This window comes from Neopelma chrysocephalum, unplaced genomic scaffold, assembly GCF_003984885.1.
Source record: "Neopelma chrysocephalum unplaced genomic scaffold, ASM398488v2 Primary Assembly neopelma1_60, whole genome shotgun sequence".
Lineage (NCBI taxonomy): Eukaryota > Metazoa > Chordata > Aves > Passeriformes > Pipridae > Neopelma > Neopelma chrysocephalum.
The window spans coordinates 6,397,864-6,417,145 of NW_020897715.1; the positions used below are offsets into that span (position 1 = coordinate 6,397,864).

The 19,282-nt window shown below is 42.1% G+C and overlaps 1 protein-coding gene across 1 annotated transcript in view; it reads right to left on the bottom strand.

Moving 5' to 3' along the window:
- PHLDB2 (pleckstrin homology like domain family B member 2) overlaps positions 1–13,861 on the bottom strand; it is an 81,764-nt gene extending 67,903 nt beyond the window's left edge. The window contains exon 1 of the mRNA XM_027680950.1: positions 13,806–13,861. The gene's annotated coding sequence lies outside the window, so the exon portion shown is untranslated. The remainder of the gene's footprint in view (positions 1–13,805) is intronic.
- Positions 13,862–19,282: the final 5,421 nt, after the last annotated feature.

Below are 19,282 nucleotides of genomic sequence, written 5' to 3' on the forward strand. Positions count from 1 at the left end.
GCCCCTGAACGTGTGTATGTGCAAACAGACACACGTGCGTGTATGCACACACAGGGGTCCCAAAAGACCCCCATCCAGGCCCCATGCATCAGCGAAGGATGCACGCAGGTGGCAGCTGTCCACCACCAGCATTTCGCTGTCCCAAAGTGGGCAATGGGCCGGTGAGCCCGTCCGGCCCTTGCTGAAGGGGTTTTCGCACCAAAGCAAGCCTACGAACCAGCACTGGCTCGGCAAAGCATGTTTGCCAGATCAGCATATCTCACCCATCCCATGTTTGGCAAGTGCCTGGGGATGCCAGTCTGGACCCTTCAGAGTTCCTGGCTCTGGAGGCTGCTCATTGACAGAGGCAGCGAGGCTGACCACTGGGTTGCAGCTGCTACAGGGAAAAGTGGACAAAGCCTCCAGGGAGGTGTCATGCCATCCCTGGGATCACTGGATGCTGGGAGCCCAGGGCGTATAAGCAACCTTCGCTTTCCAAGCTCTCGTGTAGTGTCAGCTTGGTAAGGCAAAGCCCGGCGATGAGAGATGCGAGCCAGCCTGGAGGGCTGTGCTCAGGGCAGTGAGCCAGAGTATCCTGCATAGCGATCTTGTTTCATGCTGTGTGGCCTTGTCACTCTACCTTTTCCCGTTTGTTTCTCAAAGAGGAAATTCGGGCGTCGCAGCACACACCTGCTGTGCAAGGGTCCTGTGGGATGAGTCAAAGCTCACACAGCCCTTGGCCAGGTAACCCATTACCGTGATTGCTCACTGTTCCTATAAGCCACGAGGAAATGGGGGCCCTAGTGATCCAGTTCCTACCTGGCATATTCCAGAGGATATTTTACTTGGCTAGAATGGTTACTTTACCACAATATAAATGTTTTAATAATTCATTAATATCTGGAATCTGTCTAGTAACACCCAAAATACCAGAGAATATTTAAAAAACCCCAAACCAACCAACCAAAAAAAAAAACACCAACAGCCTTGGCTGTCCTGATGTCTACTGTAGTTTACATGCAAAAAGACACGCTTTGAGACTACTTACACTAATAGGCCAGAACCTTGATGGGCTCTTCTGTGATGCCTCTACAAACATCCCAATGCTTCATTTATCACTAGCATTGAACCTGGCTTTTCTGTTTAGTTCATTGAACAAGAAAGAAGGAGTACACATGGTTAAAAAAATAAAAGTAGATGGATGTAATTAATGCAGAGTTAAGGGCATGCTCACAGCTGGTAGAGGTGAGAATGACTCTTAACCCTGCCATAGCAAGAACCAAAAGCAGCCAGCCTTCCCTTCATCTAACACGATCTTCTTTTTCCTTTTAAGTGGGAAAACTCTAGATAACAGTCTGCAAAAAGCTCCCTGGAGAAAACGAAGCCTAATAGTACGGAAAGCTGTAACTTTGCTCTTGCCGTTAAACTGTTACTCTGAAGGACTTTGGATATGCCAGCTGAAACACAACTTCAGTTAGTTCCTACACAACACAAGAGGTGGCAGCACACCTGGATAAGGCAGACCATGTGCTTCCCCTGATACCTCTATGATTCGACAACTCTATCTGAATAAATGTCATCTGTTTCTTGGCAGCAAAGGAAATAAAAATAAGGAATAGGACTTATCTCTAAATAGTAAGACGTACTTAAAACCAGCCATAGCTGAGGCCCTAAAATAACTTGGTGGGTTGTAATGTCTAACAGGTAAGACTCTGGCAATTTAAAACAACAACAACAAAAAAACCCCTGTCTTGGAATTTTTATGAGTGGGAAACACTTAAAAATTAGCAAACAAGTGAAACTCCAAAAACTAAAGAGCTGAAAACTCTTGCTGAAATAAAAGCAACAATGCTACTATTAAAGAAAGTCAGTAAAAAGTGTATGGAACCTGGCACAAGAGCTACAAGCCATAGATGGGTTCAACAATCCACCTAGCTAGTATAAACTGTTTTCATGGCAATTGCTCAGCTACAACAACTGTATTGCATATTATAGAGCTTTTAAAATTCTCCACCCCTCAGCATGCAAGCATGCCCAATAAAAGTTTAGTTTCCATGGTAATTCATATAAGTAGAAATCAAATGTTGGAATGTTTGCAAAAATCATGCTTTAATCGGGAGCATTGCAAATGGTAATAAAATATTTTATTACCATATTTCAATGTCATGTTCCTGTAAGAGGGAAGGAGAGATCAGCTGCTTCAGAACCTCTGAGCAGGCACCCACAATCACAACCTGGTCCCTTACCTTTACAGATTTTATCCACATCAGGTGTGGACATGACTGCATTTCTGTCAAATGAGCTAGAGCCCACAGCTGGGAGTTGGTTCAGGCTTTATGCTACCTGCAGGAGGAGAGCCTGACAAAATTGGTTGAGATAAAGCTACCCATTGATGACTGGGTGCTGTTACACCCAGTCTTTTCTTTGGTGGCAAAACTGGTCTGGTTTCTTCCCTTTCCTGCCTTAACTATTAATTTGGGTTCCTGATTTATGGTTTGTGACCTTCTTTGGAGGGTTGATGCAGTTATTTGTGAAAACCAGACCAAGAAAATGATCCAGGAGAAACCTCTTCCTTCCCTGCACCTTTACCCCTTCCAACAAATTTCCAAACAGTACTTGCATTAGAGTGATTGATGAGAAGAGAAACAAATAGATCTGAGCTGCTGTGCTTGAGACCAAACCTCTGTTTCTTGAACTGGCATCACCAACACACTAATGGATTATTAAATTGCACCCTTTTTGAACAAACATGTCACAACAAATGAAATCATAAGGTTCAGTGCTTTTCATCATTTAACCAGAGCATTTTGAACCACTGTGAAGAAACCCAGCTGTTGTTTGCCACTGAAGAATAAAATTATACAATTGTTTATAGCTTGAAAATAATAACAATCGTCACAATCAGAACTTCTGGTGAAACTTCAAAGCAAGCACTGATTCTTCCGCTATAACTTCCTCAAAGACATTTTGAGGCAGTGTAGAAGACTGGATGCTAGATACTGAAAGAAACTTGATTGTTATGGGTCGTTGGGAATCTCTGCAAAATCAAAAGGCAACATGAATGGTACTGCATTCATCAGTACCATTCCAATGGGAAAAAAAAATCACACCCAATAGTTACAGTGGTCATCCTAGTTAAAAATCTAAAAATCTGTAAATGCAGCACACAGTAGGGGATGCATATCAAACAATAATATAATAATGTAAGTTGGTGTCAAACCAGAGGAGTGTTCTTATGACTCGGCCTGAAACCTAAGTCGTCACACAAGAGCTATCAAGAAGAAACTGCCTGGGGAAAATAAGTTACATGAGTAATCAAATCTCATGCTCCAGGGCGCAAGTCAATTGCTGGAAGGGTCAAGAAAGGAATTTCCTCACTCTCTTCCTTTGCACAGTTGTACACAATTAACTAGGTTGTAATTGCAAGGCAAGAAAGCAGTTAGGTCTTGCATTCCTCTGATTCATTGGGCACTGGCTGCTTTTGCAGCTGAATTCAGAGCTGAAGGGACAGGTCTGGTAGGTGGGTTTTGTTGCAGTTCTGTGAGGCTTTGCCTGGAGTTGCAGTGCAGTTGTGAGATTTGCTCTTCCTTTGTGCTGACTGCCTAGTCCGGAGTATGACTGGGTTGCAGAACTACCATTAAAGCGAGACTAATTTAGGCAGTTAATTTTCTGTTAATAATGAGTAGTTACCTTAAAAAATCTCTCTGTCAATAATTGCACAACTCATAATGACTCATTTAAGTAGCAGCAGTGTTGTAGCCATAATGGCCTAAAGATATAAACAAGACAAGATTTGTTGGAGAGGTAACCATTTTTATTAAGCAACTAGACCATTTAATGCAATAAAAGATCACGCTGTTTCTTCTTTAAATAGAGCATTTTAGCGATCAAAAGAATTTTTGCTAACACAGGACAGACATTGCTTCAGCTCACAAGAGCATTCCCCTGTTAGCTTGTGTATGGCTCTCTGTCTTCACTGCTGATTAATTGCTTCCCTTTCCTACAATCAGGGTGTGTTGGTGAGTGGGGGTGGCTTAGGGCTTCATTAGCTGCTACAGCAGCTAAGCTCTCTACAGTGGTACTAAAGTGTTTTTTTCCTGTACACAAGTACATTTTTGACATATGATCTGTGAGAAAACATGTTGAAAACTGCAAGCATCAGGTCTACAGGCAAAACCTTGGTCAGCGCTCCTCATAGATGCCAAAACAGTAGGAAAACAGTTGGCAGAAGACATGGTGCGAATTCTGTAGCTGCATTGGCTTACAATTATAGTCATAGATTAGGGCAGCTAATCATTCTGTACTCAGTGGTTGGATACATGGGCACCTTCACTTTACAGTTGCCCCTTCTAGTCTTGTGTTCTTCCCAGCAAGCAGTAAAGCTACTCATAGAATCACAGAATGTCCGGAGTTGGAAGAGACCCACAAGGGTCATTGAGTCCAAATCTTAACCCTGCACAGGACAAAAGTTCCTACGTGTACGTTAGTCTGGGGCCTTATGATTTGCTTCTGATGCCAAGCCAGGAAGTTTTCTGTTCTCCTTTGGTCTCTATTTATCAAATCTGCGTGCATATATAACAATATTGTGGATCATGTCAGTGAGATAGTACTTTCTTTAGTAGGAAGTGAGAAGAAATCTGAAAGAATTTAAGCTGTTTGCCCAGGGTTACATGAGAAATCTCAGTGGGGGCAAAGTGTGGAACACAAGAACCAACATTACTACTTTAATTTCACAATTAATCTTTGTAAAGATAGATCTCTCTGTGCTGAAATAAATTCTCATTTGGTTTCTTCCTCCTGCAAAAAGTGTTCATCCCCTTCAAGTGGAATTAAATTAATTAGTACAGTCAAAAGAGGTAAACCAGTGTATTTGTACCAAAAGGAAAGATGGTTGCCAAAACTTACTTCATTCTATTAAGAGTAATTTGGTCTTTTGTAAAGTAAAAAGCTTTGCCTAACAAAGTTGAGATAAAATATATTCTCACAACTGATTCATGAAGCTGCCTTTGCTGGCAAGTTTTTATATGTGCATTGAGGAGGGCTGTAGAGATTTTCTTCTCAGCAGATGGCCCCCAAATGTGGAATTATGTCCCACTAACAGCACAAAGGAAGACACAGTACCGCTACTACTTTCTCACACTAGTAGGGGCAGAGTAAGATGCAGAGATATATTTTAGCCTCAGATTTCTGTTTCTTTTTCCTCCTAATAGAGGAAGGATTATAGGCAACTGCAAAATGCAAATTATAACCATTCTCTCCCTGCGAAGCGTCTACTTAAAATTGCCTTAAATGCTTAGACAAAATATACTAAACCCAATGACAAACATCCTGAAGATGCATTAATACCCAAGGCAAAATCAACCTAAACCAAAATAGAAATCAAGTGAAAACCTACCATCTAGCTTCCCCGCTGTGCTTGCACCCCCTTCAACAAAATCCTAAAAGTATAACAGGGTAATAGAGAATGTCACAGAATGGAATACAGTCATACTCTGGGCTGGGCAGTCAGCACAAAGGAAGAGCAAGTCTCCCATCAGAATATGCAGGGGAAGGGGGAAGGTAGTTCAGCATCTCCCCACAGGTTTTTAACTGATGGGTGCTGTAGAAATCTGGCTCCTGAGGCCAGGACAGCTTCTGTACCAGAGAGCTTGTTGGTGTGCAAGGCACTATAAGACAGGATGTGGCACATACCCATCATATATGCCCTGTGCCAGATTAATCCGTATCCTGTCCTTCCCTTTCCGCCTTATGTCAGCCCCATTTTGGGTTACCCTGGGGAATAATGGGGGACCATGCCCAGCCATCCTACTGGTAACGCTGTTTCCCTCTGCCTGCTCTTGGGTGTGCCACCTTCCTCACAGAGTCTGTCCTCATGCTAGTTACAGGATTGGGCTCTGGCAGGCAGGGCAGGGGATGAAGCTGGGAGGGCTCCAGATGACCTCAGCCTCTGTGCAGGCTGCAAACTGCTGGAAGAGCTTTTGGTACCATGATCTTTGTGTAAAGAAAGTAAAGCACTTGGGTACTTCAGATTCAAAGCTCTGCACCTCTCCTACCGCCCAGCCTGCGGCGGCTGGGAACCCTGCACTTTAACCAGAAGCTAAAGATTTACAGAGCAGCACCCAGCTAACAGTACAAGGTAAACTGAGAAGCAAATAAACACAGAGATGTTGGGAATACGAGTAGTTTGGAAATGCTATTTTACAGGAGCTGGACCATGAGAAGTCTGCTGACTTACGCACATATCCTTGTCTACACTGCTTGCTGGAGAGCATCCGTCCCCATCCCACAGCACTGTTCCTGGCAGCCTGGGTAGCCTGTTTGCCACAGAACCCTATATGTGCTCTTCACTCTGGGCCTGCACTGGTGTGGCCATGACACCACATGCTTCCCATGAAATTTCCACTGACTGATGTAGGATTAGGCCCACAGGAAGTAATAAAATATGCTTGCTGATCCCACAGTATCACAGGAAATTAACATATGACAATATTTAACACATTGTTTTAATAAATTATAATTTTGTACTGTAGTTTAAAGACCACTGCGAAATCTGAGATAGGAAGCTGGGGGTAGTCTGGCTTCTTTTTCATAATGCCTTGTTTGCACGTTGCTTTTTTTTTCTTTCTCTTCGTACTACTGAAACCTTACAGCACTCAGGGGGAGGCATCCCAGTGCTGGTGAGCAACAACCTTCATTTTGGTTGCAGGCTTCCCAAACCATCCTGTAAACTAGAAGCCCATTCTAACCAAGAAGAGAAATGCACTATCTCAGTGATACACTTTGCTAACAGGACATAAATTACTGAGCAACATGAAATGGGGCCACAAAAGTAGCCCCTAGGAGCCAGGTGATTAGTGCATGGAGAGAGAGAGGGGCTGACAGCAGATCCTCATTAAACTTAGGAACAGTTTGTCATTAGCATGTTTTTTTAAACCTCAGGATTTTAACGGGAGATAAATGCTTCTTTCTGCCTCCGATCTCCTCTTTAGTTAAGGGAGGTTTCAGGTTCCCCCTCCCCCTTCATTTCTGGAGAGGCTGCCAAGTTTTCCCAGAGCTAAAAGCAACAACTTTCTGTTAAACGTTACTTCATGCTTCTGGTATTAATCTAACAGGAGGCTGGATGGGGAGGAGGGGGAAGCAGCAATGAAAGCTGATTTCCTGCCATGCAGTGAGAAATCCATAGAAAATTCAGATTTAACACTAATTTTAACAGCTGGATGACTGCTTTGGCTTTTACTCGCCATAGGAACATACAACTGCATACTATTTTTTTGTTACAAAAAGAAAACAGATGTCAAGCAAAAGGCAAAATAATAAGTAGGCTTGCAATTGTAAATACTTTGATTAAACCATCCTATTCAACTATACTAGAAATATCAACAAATTTTTCAAATTACCTCTCATTTCTGTTAACATTTCTAATAAGAATGTTTATGGAAACAGAAAATATCCAAGGAAATCGTCTTGCTAATAAGCAGTTCAACAAATATTTACTTGGGAAGTGGTCCAGTGACCACTTTGAAAAGGATATTAGTGGGTTTGAGAATCACACAATCGGGGCATTGAAATAAATCTCCTTGATGGAGGTGAAAAAAAATCATAACAAAAGGAGCGGATTGTGAACACTCAAAATATAAGTCAGAGGCAGCAGTCCTGAGCAGTTTATGGCCATAGACAACATACACCACAAAACTGTTAGCAACACCTCTCTCAGGCATGCAGCACACCAGTGGATAACTTCTTATATTCAGCCTCCATTCTCTAGATAAGTTCTTTATTAGGAAGGCCTTGTCTATTTATTCTGATAATAATTGCTTGGAGGGTGATGGCCACAAATATAGTCCTTTATCTTGACTGGTAAAATAGTGGTTGTTTTTTTCTTTCAGTGCTTGTTGCTCAGCCTTTGCTCCACCTGTTTCTCACACACCATATGGCTGAAATCATGACATATTGCAAAAGATTTTTTTTTTACATTGATGCAAAGAAAGCTTAATATGGTACACATGCTGAAACTGAAGGCTGTTTTGGAGATGAAGCAGGGCTATAGCTTGTTTGTGCATACTGAGTATCCAAGAAAGGACCCTTACTGCAGATTATCTTGATTATAAAGCTTTACCTGCCCGCTGATGCGTGCAATCAACAGAACATGGCAGCTGGTTTTTATGTCTCTAGCTGCAGCCAGCTGTTAGACTGAAAGTGTTAATCACCCTTTTCATCGGTCCCAGGCTTGCATTAAGCAAACTGGAAGACGCTCAGGGGTAGTGATGTCTGAAAAATCCCAGAAGCTAACACCCAAAATGTGAAGTAGAAGTTACGCTATGTGAGCTGGAAAGCTTCTCGTGGGGCAGATAAGCACAGGACTGGAATATTTGATAGCCTGAAGTACTTATGGGCAGGAGACACAAGAAATGAAAGCCTTGAAAACAAGAGAGAGCATGAGAAAAGTTCCTGTGGATGTCACGTTAGGAAGAAGTTTTAACAGATGAAGCTTCTTAGGGGTCTTGAAAAAGCAAAGACCTCTAAAAAGAAAATTGTTTCCAGTTTCTTTATTCTGTGTTCCTAAACCTCAGGACATTATGCACAGTTTTTAAGTCAGCAGGACCACTGCCATTGCACCCTCTGTACTCCAAAAATTCCAGCTGGTATCAGGTTTTCCTTGTAATGGAAACAAGCTGGCAGAACTTCAAAGTCTTGATAACAGTTTATACAGAGAAGGGACAGCAACAGTTTGTTATACTTCACTATTAAAAATGTTGTTTTCACCTCTCTTCTTTCTTTCCTTTTTTTTTTTTTTTTTTAAGAGAAGTTGGATAGAATTTGGCAATGAAATGGTGCCACTTGTATCTGGTCGCAGCTCAGGAAGAGAATGTCAAAATGTAGCTGTACTGGAATTTGTCTGGGAAATGCTATCTAAGAGCTCAACTTTCATCAAATATGCCATTGCCAGGGGCTATGAGCACCATGAAATCACTGAGCTCAGTTGGACAGCTTTTAAATGGCTGAAAAACTGAAATGGGAGCTTTGAAAAATAGCGATATATGAGTATCCGATCTATTTTTTTATTGGAAAGCACAGAAATCACACCACCGTGATAAACATTGTCTTAAGGCAGCACAAACATATGAAACTGAGTGAAAAAAATTTTAAGTGAAAATAACACTTTAAATAAATTTGCCTTTGATTAACAAATGCAGTTCAAACAATTCCCTCTGAGTCCTAATGTTGTATCTTTTCTAATTTTCGACCCCAGTAAGATTGTAGCTCCAGTTTCCAGGCTGTCCTAACTTTCCATGTAGTACCAAATGGCATATGAAGAATGTTAAGGCAGTGTGGTCTGTACCACTTTGCAAAGATTTAAGAATTATGCTGGGGCTCACAGTAACCAAAGGCTGAGTATCTATATAAAGAAGACATTTTTACTTCTCTGGAAAAAAATGTTTCTCTTTTAAAAGTATTACAGTCCCTCATTTCTTTTCTTCCTCCTTTACTTCTTCTCTGATCATGTGCAACAGTAGAAACGGCCTTTGTTAGCTTTTTCTGGGCTGGCAAGAAGCCCAAAGATCCAGCTGACAAAAACCTCAAGTCAGCAAATCCAATGTGAAGAATGTCCTTTTCAGAGTCCCTGTTTCACAGTCTCCCTGTCACGGAACACCTCAATAGCACCACACAGCAGAGCCTTGCGTGGCCCTTCCTTACAAGGTGAATTATCCTTACCCTGTTCCTCATGCTTAAGTAATTAGCTCTTGTTACCCACTCATGTCTGCCCAGCATTTGTATGCTGAGCTCTGGGGGAGGCTGATGTGACAGCATCGGTCCAAAACGAAGCTCCCATCAGTGGGTTCAAGGAGCCATTGCAAGGCTCAGTGGGTTGGCCCCTGTTCCTCCCACCCCTCATTACATCTGAAGCGTTGCATCCTGCACTCGGAGGCAAGCAGCCTGAGGAGGCTGTGTTATCCTAGAAGAGCTATGGTCGGCAAAAGCTCCCCAAGTTAAATACGTGTGCTGCTGTAATCCTCACCCGCTACTGGATCACTGGGTTTGCTCCAAAATTTCTAACACAAAAGAGTCAAGGACTTCACAGAAGCTACAATGGTCAGCAGTCAGAAAAACAACTGCTGTGAACAAACTCAAAGGTCTGTCTCATGCATTAGTTGAATAAGGTGAATTTTGATTTTTTTTTTCCCCAAAGGAATTCAATGGTATTTAAAGAAATAAAGAACAGAGTAAATAAGGACTTCACTGAGTGGGACAACAATCTGCACTACAGCTTTGCAGCATGGAAGTGGTTCATCCTGCAGTCACAGCATTTCATATAACATCAAAATAAACACTTATTTCTCATGCAGTTTTCTTTCCTGAGCCTTTCCTTAGTGGACACAAGTGAACACCGTGCTTTCTGCTCTTTCTCCTCCCCTTTCCTCAGTGGTCCTTTGGTATTTACCTCCTCTCATTTTGGATTTCCTGTCTCTACCCTAGGGAAAGGATTTTCCTGTGAGAAAAAAATGTCACATTGCTGCTCTGCCTGGATGCCAATAGTCCTAGCCTATCCTCCATCTGAAGCAAAGCTCTCATCTACCTGCTATCAGAATAGTACTGCTCTCAGATTTTCTTCTTTTTTTTTTTTCCTCAGATTTCATTTGGAACTAGCTTTAGGTCCTTAGTAGAGCTGCTATTTCCATTTATTAAATTAAGATGGATGCAGCTGTTTTGGGTAAGTGAAGACCTAAACTGGACTAAATCTCAACATTAAAACCAAGCATCTTTTTGAAAGCACACCTACTTTCTATAGGGTCCTGCATAGCACATATCTTTTTGGGTACTATATCTGATGTTTTGCTCTGAGAGGGGAAGAAAAGCAAATTATAATACTCCGTATCTCTTCTGCACATGTACAGACAGCAGGACACAGCAACTCTGCTAGAAGCATCCAGATATGGTGACATTTAACACACACAGCTGTTTCTGAAATGACAGAAGGTGGTTTTGCATGAGAGGACAAATATCCCTGGCAATTCACACCTAATTATTCATGGAAATAAAAGTCACCAGCAGGACGTGAGAGGAAAAAAAGCTCTGCATCTGAGCAGTGAAAATCCTAGGATATGTTTCTGCTTAGATGGTTAGGACCCAAAACTTGCTCCACCTCAAACACAGAGCAGAGCTTTTTGTCTTTTTCCAGTGACCAAAGAGACCAATAAACCTTTAGCCTCTGGACTGGGTCATGGCCAAGGCTGCTGAACCTTCAGTTGCCTTGCTGACAGGTTTTGGAAGTGCTTGGGAAGGACAAGCTCTGGCTCTGGAGAGGCTAAAAGACACAATAGAAATGTACCATGAAGACAGAAGAGCAGTTTCTGAAAGCTCAGCAGGTATCGTGTTTGTGTGCAGGCATGTGCAAGGGCAAGGTGTGCATCCTGTACTGAGTGTATGTAACACCAGCAGGGTGCTGAAGTCTGGCTAAAGAGTGGAGCAGGATACATTGCTTAGTGCATTTTTGTTTAGAGGCCTTCAGGGTGTTTGGTGCTTAGGATGTTGAAAATGCCTTAGATTTCTTTGCTATCCTCTTGTGGTATGTGATAAGAGACGCTGGATTGGCGTGATTGCAACAGCCTGACTGTGGCAAACAATGGTCTGCGGCTTTGAATGGGTTGTACTGTACCTCTTAAAGCTGTTATAGAGCATTGGGGAGTGTTTTGTGGCTTGTGGTATATGCAGAATGGGTGATTTGTAGACCTTTTGGGTCTAACCAACTATTACCTCTGCACTTGTGAGGCATTGGATTGGATGGCCGTGGTGGCTTATTCCATGTACAGTGCGTGATATCTCACACTGCTCACTATTTTATGAGAAATAAATTATTGCATTGATTATATTCTCACTTTGAAAGTTGATGAAAAACTTCTTTAATACATATGAAAGAATGTCTGGAGGTTGAACTCTAGATAATGCATTTTGGAAAGCTCAGAAAAGCCAGTAGTCTGGCCAGTGCATCACCAGAGAGCTAGCTGGGGTTCAGGAGAATGCAGCAGAATTACATGCAGCCTGGCTTCAGTTTTAGCTTGAACCCATTTGCTTTTCATTTTCTGCAATGAAAGTATAAGAAGAATCTAAATCTACACTTAGTGATCATTCATGGAACTAATGAAAGTCAGATGCAGACAGTGCTTTAATAAAAGTCAGACTCAGTTGCACGGGAAATTATGCGGAGTCTGCAGACACTTTCAAACCAGGGGAAATATCTGTGGAAGGGACAGTTTGGATGGTCTTGAACTTTGTCTCAGTTGCAGCCCAAACTCATAATGTTAGAAATCTCTTAAGGTCAGGCTTATAAACAGACTGTCAAAAGTTTGGGTTTTTTTTAAATAAAGACATAAGGAACAACCTTTCTGTCATAGCCAGACAACCTATTCACATGCTAAATGTAGTCAGCAAAGCAAACGTGCAAAAAATCTGGTGTCTTCTAAGCAATAAGATAGGTGAATAACCAAGTAAAGCTCTTTCAGTGGAGAGAGCATGTGGGACACTGTAGTAATCAAAAAATAAAGGTGAACTGTGAGCAAATTGACTGTATAATAGGGAGAAAAAGCAAACCTCCAAAGCCAAGTGTAAGTCTTACTTTGCCAAGTTCAACTCTGCAGCAAGTAAATATTCCTATGTAGAAAGCTCCAGTAGAATTGACTTAAGCCAGGTGGGCCTAGTTTGAGTTTTATTCTGATCTGGCCTTTCCCTTCTAGCTGATGTTCATTTATATTTTCCACACTGAAATCTGAAGTTTCATTCCATATAAAATATAAACTTGCTTAACTACAGTTAGAAGCAGAGATACCTGCTTCTTTGCCACTGCAATAATGAGATCCATAAAGCATTGCCACGTTCTACCTGGTCAGTACTTTTGTATCATCTCTCTCTTGCAGACAGACAGATGTTGGAAACTGGTACTGCATTTTTCTGATACAAAGCTTTCTGATTTCAGAGCAACTCCTTAAACACAAGTTCTCACGTATCAGTGACAATTCAGAGCAGATAACACCTTGCTTGCTTGGAACTCCAGGTGCCGGACTTCTGAAAACTCAGCTTTTATTCAGTCAGGCAGAAAGTATTTGTTTGGCTGTGACTTTCTTGATGCCTTCTGTGCATGCTGCCCTGATGTCTTTCTGGTTTCTCTTACACATGAACAATATTCAGCCACCTGCATGTTAACTCTGCCTGTTATCAAACCCTCCACCTACACAACACATTCTTAAACAGCTTTGTACATACCCTCATTTTCGGGGTGGTGGCTCCTATTGTTTCAGCTATCTATTCCCTAAAGCCTAATTGCACTTTGCAGTTGACTTAAATGAAAAGTGGTTGTTACACCCACTACCTTCAGCAACTGCCAGCATCACAAGATGTGCATTTTTAGTACCCAGGCAAGCCATTGTGTTTGTGTGCCTCAGAACTACTCAACAGGACACTAACCACTGATGGCAAGTTTTCTCAGACACACAGATCGCTTCCCATGAAACTGCCAGAGCTGCAGAACACCTTCCTCTATATTCCTGCAGTAGAGAAGCTCTGTGTTTAAATGCAGCAGCCCCCTTTTCCTTGACAAAGGTAGAATTGTTCCACTCTTCTTCCTGCTCTTTAAATCATTCTCGTCTCCCCAATAAATTCAATTTTCCAGTTAAATATGCCAACAGGCTGAAAATCTGGATTTTGCCTTAACCATAGATTCATACCTTTGAAACACAACTCTACACATTTCAAAATTAACCCGTATTGTCAGCTAGCCTTAATGTGGTAAGACAGAGTAGCCAGAGTATCTTGGGGAATAAAGACATTTTTACCTTTTGGTCAAAGCTGGCATTTTTGGCAATGAGTAGAAGATGGTTTCATGCTCTGGAAAGCTCTTGACAACAAGACACCCACATTCAAGTTCCTGATGTATTCATCTGAGCAGGTGTGGTGTAAAAACCTCTGCTCCAACTTGGGAAGAACTTTTAAGTGGGACCCTGTGTCAGGTCAGTGCCTGATACCAGAAAAAAAAAGGTTCACGAATTAAAACATCCCATTAGCATCCAAAAGCAAACATTAACATAACTGAGTTAACAGGAAAAATATATACATAAAAAAAGGAACATTTCAAACAGTTCTCCTTTCACTCCAGCAGGGAATAAACAAATTTCAAGCCTCTGACACTGCTAAGGACCAAACATTGTACTCCAGCAGTAACAGAACCACAGCACTAGCACCAGTGGAGTTTGGGCAGAAACCTTTAAGGTTCCGCTGTTCACAGGGTATTTTCAGACTTTTGGGTGGTTCTTCAGATATGAGTCTCCTAGGAGCCAACTTGGCACTCCACAGCTTGTTCAGTTTTTTTACTTCCTTTGCTTCCTGGGCAAAAGCCGATGTGTGATGGAACAAGGACTACTGGCCCTTGCACAGCTTCCCAAAGCACAGGATGGTGCTCTGAGCACAGCAGCAAGTTCTCCTCCCTGTGGTGCAGCTGATCCCCCACCCTGATCCTGCCCTTTGCAATCACCTCCTTTAGCACAGCTTCTGAATGCTGAACTCTAGGCTGGGCCAGCTCCAAGGCTGAGGAACAATCCCTGTTTGCCTAATGACACCGGCCTTGCCTGGAACAGGGGTGTCCTCTCTCTGACCCACTTGACAGAGGAAATTTATCAGCTTTGGAGCTTTTCCACTTTAAACAGAGAGACTTGCTTCAATGCTGCTTGCCAAGACCTGCTGCACAAAGCACACAAAGCAGCACAGTGTCATGGAAACAAATGAGCCACTTCCTTGGGATTCTTCAGGTCGTGCCCTGGCAGGTACCTCACCTGGCACCTGTTTTTGCCAACCAACAGGTCATTACCTGGAGGCAACACACTATTGAGAACAGGCACAAGCTGTTCACAGGAACAAAGAAAACTGAATGCATGGGCAGGCTTTGGAAATCCCATGAAGTTTTTACCTGATGAATGACGAGCAGATCACAAAAATGCTTAAATACTTCTGGGAAGTACCAGATCCCATAACTGCTCCATCCCAGGAAATTGCCTCATCACTAGGCAGAGGAGTCATGCTACCTCTTGGTTTTTACTCTTTGGCTTGATGAGTCTTTCCTTCCTTTTCTGACCAGATCATGACTTCACATCCACATGTGAGGTGGAGAGCCTCTCTATGTCAATTCTTTAACTGGATAAGCTAATTATCCTGCACGGGAGGTGTAATTTTGAGCAGCCTCAGGAAAGGGCTCATGCTGAAGTGATACTCCTGCTTCCTGGCCAAGAGGTGGGCACTGACACAACTCAGAAGAGAACAGCAATTCTTCCATATATAAAGACACAATACAGGTGCCTGAGCTCAAGCCATGAATCCCTTATTTCAAATCTGTAAGCATACATTCAGCTTGGGAGAGCACAGGAATTTTTGGCACATTTTTATTCCTGTCAACAGCCTTTCCATGGCTTTTTGCTCTCTCTCCAGTATGTAATGGCTAGTAAGCCCCATTTTGAACACCTGGACTAGGACTTGGAATTGCAGTGTGAGCCCTTGCTTTTTAAAAGTTAGGTATGTTGCAAATCATTGTTCCCATGCTGCTGTTGTCCAAAATGACATATGATACTGCCGTGTAGACCCACAAAAGATTCACAAGGTGGCTGACAGCTGGAAATTTTCTAACTTTCAAGTAATCATTTCTCTTTTAACAAGATTCTAAAAATACACCTTGATATGTTTCTAAAAGAAAGTTTAAAAAAGCATGGAAGTAATATCACATAGAAACTTCAGAACCTAGTACAGACCTCTGATCTGTGGAGTTAATGGTAAAGTACATGTGAGAGCCAATGTCACATATCTGCCTTAAAGCATGAGGTACTAATCCTTCTCTCTGAAAAGGTATGTACATTTCCCAACCTAAGTTCAGAAGCCTTCAGTGAAACATCCTATATTCAGCATGAGGCACGTGTCCCTTTACTGGCTAGTTCATCCTTGACTTCTGGAATTCACAAAATCCTAAACTGTCAAATAGAACCCTTAATGTGTATATTTTTACAGTAGCCCTGAATGCATATATTTGTATCTGCTCTTTTTGTAGCAGTACAGTGCTCCTCAAGGAACGACTGACAAAGCATGGATCCTTACTATGCTTTTAAAATGGGCAGTCTAGGAGAGAGTGAGCTTTTACCATTCAGTCATGCATGAGCTGGCAGAGGAGAAGAGGTAACAAAACCAGCTGTTCAACTTAGCTGGCTTGGCAACACACTGTCCCCGTAATTAGCTGTGCCCTCTGCAACCTCTTATTAGGCCAGCTGACCTGAGAAACATCAACATTTCCTCAGACCTGAAATGTGTAGAGCCCCAGTCAAGAAATGGCATGAACTCACCTTCACAGCGACGTGGTAAATCCTCAGTGTGAATGACCCGCACTCCTCAAGTTTAGTTGTCGCTTTCCAAAAGCTGGGGTCAGGACACAGGACTTCATTGATGAAAACATACTAAACCTTGTCGGGCTCGGAGTGCACACACCAAGGCTGCTGGAAGGCAGAATAACCATACAGTCAAAGCCAAGTCACACTGATATTGTACGGAGTGTATTTGGAGGCTTGGCCTCAATTAGCATATAAATTAAGTGGTACACGCAGCCGCAGCTTGCCAGAAAATGAGACAGAATAATCTCCCCAATTTGGCAGCTCTCTAGAGCATTTAGTTTGTGAATGAAGAGCCAGGAGCACTTGGAAGCCAAGCTGGGTCCACAGCTTACAGCCAATTGACTTTACATGGCAAAAGCAGGTCTTGAGAAGGCGTGAAGCAGCCCTGTGCTTTTTCTGCTCTTAAACTAAGTTTCTATTATAGGAAAGTGACTTTAAAGATACTAATCACCGTTCCAGTAGACTGATAGCATTTCACCTATTGCATCCACAGGCCCAGATGAGCTGTGGCATGGCCCTCCCGCTGCAGGCATCTGGCCATTAACAGAGTGCTTGATTTTATTCCAAGTAAAGAAGAAGGAACGGAAAGTTCACAGGAAAAATGATACGGAAAAGATGTGACCACGTAGCTGCTGAGCTTTTACACAGGCAGAAATTTTACTTGGGGATCTTTATTAGGGTAAAGAATAAGGACACAGAAACTGGCACACAAGAGCACAGAGGGAATGAGTAGATGTGTTTATTTGTTTAGCCTACACAAACCTTTTAGGGTATTTCAATTGAAACAGAGGGAAGAAGGCTTGTGTTTTTGTGCAGATGCCTTTCACATTCATTAGGTTTTAGTTTTTCTTCTTTAAATATTTTCAGTTGTCAGGGGCTCAGCTCAGACGCAAAAGCAAGGAAATGTAAGCACAAAGGCATGCAGATTTTTCCAAGAGCAGTGCAGTCTTGCTCCTATAGCTACATAGTCTGCTTTGGGGATGATTTAATTTCTAGGAGAGAAAGCTCGACAGATTTAAAAATAGGTAAAATGTACAGGGGAAAATCAGTGTTGGGCACGAATGGTCTTTTTTCTTAATACTTTAAACTCTGGTTTAAATACAGTGCCTTGCAGAATAAAATCCACAGTCAAGCCTAGTCTGACTATATACATAGCTGTATCTTATTCTCCATCCTGGGACAAATGCTTCTATTCATTATAGGGTAGGAATGACAAGAAAATCTTATAGGTCTCTCTTAAAATCCTCTCTGCATCCTTCAGCTAGCCTGCAGTTTCTTTTTACACAGAGTTTGTCCTTTTCCCTTGTTTTTAAGCTCCAGTTTAGTGCTTTCCTATGATTCTGTAGCAGCTGCAATTTGGAGCTGCACAGATGACCCGCACATCGCAAATGGCCTGAGACTCCTCCTCAGCTGGGCTGAGGTAGATGCTGTGGTTCTGCACTCCTGCCCTTGTCAGCGGCTGAACATGTGGGTTCCTATCAAAATCTAGATTCACTACCTGGTCCTGGACTTGCTGTAGCAGTCAGGTAGATATGGTCCCATCTGGTGCTCACAGCTAGCAAAGCTGTGACCTGAATAACCTATTTTTCTATGGCACAAAATAGTCAAACAACCTTAATGAAAAGCAGAAATGACAGTGTGCTTGAGCAAGAGCTGGGAATTTGAACAACTTGGATAAAAGAAACGCGTGACATCCAACTTGCTTCAGTTAAAAAAAAAATTAGATTAATATCACAAGACAAGAAAAACGTCGAAATAAAAGTACTCCTTAAAAAGCCCTCGCCTTGTCCATTTCATTAATGTTACCCACCCCTTGCCAATCTGCTTTCCTGGTAAGCCATTTCTGGCACAGCTATTGCATGAAGGGTGGTTTCTGATCTTGCACTCTGTAAAATATCCCATTCAAGTTTCAACAAGGGAGAAATTTTTCTCTAAGGAATTAGCATTTGTTTAACCCACCCTTACAAAAAAAAAAAAGGAGCAAAGTGGTTCATCAAGAATGAGTATAGCAGAATGAAATAAACCCATGACTCAGGGCTGAACCAGAGTTATGATGTAAATCTACTAGTGACTTCAACTTGCATCTGTTCAAATTAAAGGGCAAAACTGCTCTAATCTTGTTAGGTCTTGCATATTCTGACACCACCACCTGAACTGGAACAGCAACATAATTTCACAGTTGTCTCCACACTTTGCTTTCTTGTGGTCAGAACCTAAAAGTAGCTCTAACAGAAAGAGAGGGCTGCTTCCCAAAATTTTTGCTTTGTAAATACATTTCTTATTCATGCTTCTAGGCTCATAACATCACCCCCAGGATCATGAACCTTTTATGACCATGACCTATAGCTTAGAAGTTACAGTTTATTACAAAATGAAGCTCTCTCCTGAACTCACCCACAAAAGGCCCTGCACAGATTAATTCATAAATCTTGTGCCTGTCTCTCTCCCCCTACCTCAAAAACTGAAAAAGCAAAGCAGCATAGTTGAGTAGAGCAGGAATAATGATAATTACGTGGAGCTTTTCCTTGATCCGTATTATCTCAGCACACAGTCACATCACCTTCCTCTCCTTGCCTCGATGACTGCAAGAGCTGCCTCCAGCCCTGACTCCAGCTCCTGCCTCTGGTGAACTTCCCCATTTGGAAAGTCTATGTGCTGAACAGTTTGTAAATATTCACTAACCCTCAGCTATTTTTATTGAGCCTTCCTGTACCTATTACTTGTAGAAATTATCATTAAGAAAGGTCAGGAACAAGGTTGATTTCTCCTTCAAAAGGAACTAATGTGTAAAACAAAGATCTCAGAGGAGTTAACAACCTTCTGTGACTGTAAACATGAACTACAGAGACCAGCTGCAGAATAACAGTTGGGTTTTACCTATAAACAAACTG